General features: G+C 40.3%; 1 pseudogene; it reads right to left on the minus strand.

Moving 5' to 3' along the window:
- Window positions 1-1,858: 1,858 nt before the first annotated feature.
- On the minus strand, window positions 1,859-2,396 carry LOC116866952 (annotated as a pseudogene).
- Window positions 2,397-4,931: the final 2,535 nt, after the last annotated feature.

Raw genomic sequence — 4,931 nt, forward strand, 5'->3', positions numbered from 1 at the left:
AAAATTTAAATCCTTTAACAAACATGCCTCATATTAATGATCCTTTTTATGCATTTTTCTGCACCAAAATCACACAAAGCACCTAACCAGTTTATCTTTGCTTTTCCCTTTTCTAAGGCTTTCCTAGAGTGTATCTTCTGTTACTCAGTTCAGACTTCTTCCTCTCAGCTTTCACATCTATTCTCAATATATCTTTAAAAAACTATAGTATTAGGTCCTCCAGAGAATCAGGACCAATATGATGTAGGGAAACACACAGATAAAAAACAAGAAAGGTTTATGTTAAGGAATTAGCTCACATGATTTTAGGGGGGTAGCAAAGGCAAAATCTGCCAAGGAGGCTGGCAGGCTGGAGACCCAGGGAGGAAGTGCCTTTTCTGGGGATCTCATCCTGTTTTCTCTTAAGATCTTCAACTGATTGAATGTTTTCTCTGAAGATTTTCAACCTACGGGGCATCTGGATGTCTCAGTGGGTTAAAGCCTCTGCCTTCAGTTCAGGTCATGATCTCGGGGTCCTGGGATCGAGCCCCTCTCTGCTCAGTGGGGAGCCTGCTTCCTCCTCTCTCTCTGCCTGCCTCACTGCATACTTGTGATCTCTATCAAATAAATAAATAAATCTTAAAAAAAATTTTTTTTAACCTCCATTATGGAGGGTTATTTGCTTGACTCAAAGTCTACTGACTTAAATATTAGGCCCATCTGACAAATTTCTTCACAGAGGCATCTAGAATACTGTTGAACCAATTAGCTGGGTACTGTGACCTCACCAAGTTGACACATAAAATTAACCACAACAGCTACTTACCCCTGAGCTGCTGCTTTTACTAAGGTTACAAAAAAAAAAAAAAAAAAAGAAAGAAAAAAAAAAAAAAGAAAAGAAAAAGAAGAAGAAGAAGAAAAGTAGAAAAAAGAAAAAAGTCCTGAAACATCCACACCATATTCATCGAAACGAGAGAGGATTTGTCACCCTGGGCAGTGGGGAAGGGGGAGAGACTTACTTTTTTGGTAGTATCATTCTGCATTGCTCGTTTTTTTTTAAGAATGCATTGGGATTAACATTAGTTATATTTTCAAATTAGTTTTGAGTCAAAATAACGCATACATATCGTTAAGATAAAATAATACTACAAAGCTAATGGGGAATTTCATAGGCCTCTGTTCTACCCCCCCACCCCATTCCTGGTTCCCACAGACATTGACTTTTAACTCTTTCGTTCTGGTTTTGAACTCTGTTTCCAATAGCATATTTATACTGTTATTTCTTGGCTTTCCAGTTTGAGACATTATCTCCTGACAGGACGTTCTATCGTGGAACATGGAGTTTACCGTCACCCTCCCGCAGGCCCTCTCCGGGTTTCCCTCGTTTCATTCTCCCAGACCACATCACATTTGGCTTAACTATCTCTTCAGTGTTACAGTATTATGGCAGCTTAAGTCTTCCACAGCAAAGCACTATAATAGTGTATGATTACATTTCCTTTCTTATACAACTTTTCTCCCCTGAGAATTCCCTAATTGTATATGGTTTACTTTTCTTTGTTCTGTTAACTCATTTTCAAACTGTTCGGTAGATCTCTAAAACTCTTTCTAGAATTTAGCACGTAGCTAACAGATCAGTTTCCATTCTCCCTTCAAAATCCACACTCCTGGACTCTGTCTTCCATTCTAGTCTGAATCATATACTACTTTTCATTTAATAATTTCTTTCTCATTCATTTTATCTGAATTAGTTTTCTGGAACTCTTATTAATGGATATGGGAACTCCTCTCTTGTTTGTTTTGTTTTGTTATTTCTTCTCTGTTAATTTCAGGGTTTTTCTGTTTGTTTTTTTCTTTTCTTTTTTTAGAAATGCACTTGTTACCATTTAATGAACCTCCCTCCGTGGGGCTTCGAGCTACCAGGACACAGTGCATCCTCCCCTCCACACAAACACACACCCCTAATCTTCTCAGCTCTTCTACTGAAGAATGTGGCCTTCATGACTACAGGCTGTTTGGGGAGCCATCTCTCCCCTAAAACTCTGCAGTAGCCTGATCACACCACCTCGGTGATAGGTGCAGCTCCAGTCTTGGTTTTGGCAGCATTTACCTGCATCTCTCTCCTGACTGAGGGCCACAGTTTATCAAGGTTGGCAGTTGGGCAGATGCTCTGGTTCCTCTTTCAGTGGTAATGACTCATACTGGCTTTTCCAAAGTAACCCTGGTGATAGTCATTGAAGTTGACCCTGTGGTGACGCCCGCCACCAACATTACCCCGGCCTGCTTGGTGCTTCCTGTGTTTGCCAATGAGTCCCTGGCTCATGTTGCCCCAACGTTTCCAGGTCTTCCTCAGTTGGAATGGCATGTCGGGATCCCAGAGGCAAAGCTATTTTTATTTTCCGAGAGTCTTCCACATTACCTCCCGACTATTGTTGAATCTTTTATATCTGTTATATTTTTTAGTTTTCAGGAGCTCTTTATTACTCTCTGTATGTTCCTTTCTTTTTCTGGTATCCTCTTCATGAATGCACTGTCTTCTCTCTCTCCTTGCATTCTTCTTACTGCAGTGCTTACTGCCTTGTCCTGATTCTTCAAAACTCTACCATTCCTGTTTATTTGCTTTGGTTTCTGTCTTTCACATCAGAAGCTTCCCTTAAATGCCTCATGCTTCTTGACTCTTCATATTTAAGAGTCAGTCACTAAAAAGCTGATGGAAAATTTTTTCGTGTGTGGTTGTGCTTCTTGACGGTGTGGGTTTCACCAGAGGATGATCAGGATTTTCAATGGTAAAAACTGGTGAAAGGGCCAGTATATGTAGGATTTTTCTTTTGGTATATGTAGCATTTTTCTTTTGGGTTTAGTTTACTAATCGAAAGAACCTTCCAGTTCAGTGTAGGAGGATAATCTTGCTTGCCAGCATCTGAGTACAGAGTGGAGCATGGTGATGTTGGGGGTGGGGTGAGGAATGGACTATTGCTACTGTTGTTAGGCAAATACTTTATTTAGTATCCCTATTTTCCATAGATATCTCACCCTTTCTTTAGTTGTTGTTGTCCTGGATGTACTTACAGTATGTGAATAGTGGAAGGTTTGTACAGGGTGGTGGTGGGAGTCTAGGTGTCCAATTGCCAGTTGGACAGACTGAACTTTCAATACTACATACCCAGGCTTCTGCCTTCAGAGGTACCAGATGCTTTTAGTTCTGAGGCCTTCCCATAGGCAAAAAAATATATATAATAGACAATGAATTCTGTTTCACTGAAAAGAAATTAAAAAAAAATCTCCAGGCCCAGAAGCCTTTATTTATTTATTTATTTTAATTTAATTTATTTTCAGTGTTCCAGAATTCATTGTTTATGCACCACACCCAGGGCTCCGTGCAATACGTGCCCTTCTTAATACCCACCACCAGACTCAATCAACCTCGCATCTTGCTCCCCACCAAAACCCTCAGTTTGTTTCTCAGAGTTCACATTCTCTCATGGTTCATGTCCCCCTCCAATTTCCCCCAGCTCCCCTTCTATCTCCCCATGTCCTCTGTGTTATTTCTTATACTCCACAAGTAAGAGAAACCATATGATAACTGGCTCTCCCTGCTTGACTTATTTCACTTAGCATAATCTCTTCCAGTCCCATCCATGTTGATACAAAATTTGGGTATTCATCTTTTCTGATGGAAGCATAATACTCCATAGTATATATGGACCACATCGTCTTTATCCATTCGTCCATTGAAGGGCATCTTAGTTCTTTCCACAGTTTGGCGACAGTGGCCGTTGCTGCTAAGAACATTGGGGTAGAGATGGTCCTTCTTTTTTTTTTTTTTAAAGATTTTATTTATTTATTTGACAGAGAGAGAGAGAGATCACAAGTAGGCAGAGAGGCAGGCAGAGAGAGAAGGGAAGCAGGCTCCCCACTGAGCAGAGAGCCCAATGTGAGGCTCGATTCCCAGAACCCTGGGATCATGACCTGAGCTGAAGGCAGAGGCTTTAACCCACTGAGCCACCCAGACACCCTGAGATTGTCCTTCTTTTCACTACATCTGTATCTCTGGGGTAAATACCCAGTAGTGCAATTGCAGGGTCATAGGGAAGCTCTGTTTTTAATTTCTTAAGGAATCTCCACACTGTTTTCCAAAGTGGCTGCACCAACTTGCATTCCCACCAGCAATGTAAGAGGATTCCCCTTTTTCCACATCCTCTCCAGCAAGTGTTGTTTACTGTCTTGTTAATTTTGGTCATTCTAACTGGCGTAAGGTGGTATCTCAGTGTGGTTTTGATTTGAATCTCCCTGATGGCTAACGATGATGAACATTTTTTCATGTGTCTGTTAGCCATTTGTATGTCTTCTTTGTAGAAGTGTCTGTTCATGTCTTCTGCCCATTTTTTGATGTGATTATCTGTTTTGTGTTGTTGAATTTGAGGAGTTCTTTATAGATCTTGGATATCAGCCCTTTGTGTGTACTATCATTTGTGAGTATCTTTTCCCATTCTGTGGGTTGCCTCTTTGTTGAGGCAGGAATCCATCAGAATCCTAGAGGAGAACATAGGCAGTAACCTCTTCGACATCGGCCACAGCAACTTTTTTCAAGATGTGTCTCCAAAGACAAAGAAAACAAAAGCGAAAATGAACTTTTGGGACTTCATCAAGATCAGAAGCTTCTGCACAGCGAAGCAAACAGCAAAACAAAGAGGCAGTACAGATACCTTTACAAGAAAATTCTACTGAATGTGTAAAGAAAAAACTCATGCCAATTCTATACAGTGTCTTCCAGAAAAGAGGAGATGAGGGAGTAATTCCAATTTATTTATATAAAGCTAGTAATAACCTGATACTAAGACAGTGACCTGATACTAAGACAGTGACAAGACAACAGCAACAACAACAAAACTACAGATGACTAACCTTCATGAATATAGACACAAAAATGCTTAACAATAAATATTAAATGA

This window comes from Lontra canadensis, unplaced genomic scaffold (genome assembly GCF_010015895.1).
Source record: "Lontra canadensis isolate GAN:19392208 unplaced genomic scaffold, GSC_riverotter_1.0 scaffold11, whole genome shotgun sequence".
Classification (NCBI taxonomy): Eukaryota; Metazoa; Chordata; class Mammalia; order Carnivora; family Mustelidae; genus Lontra; species Lontra canadensis.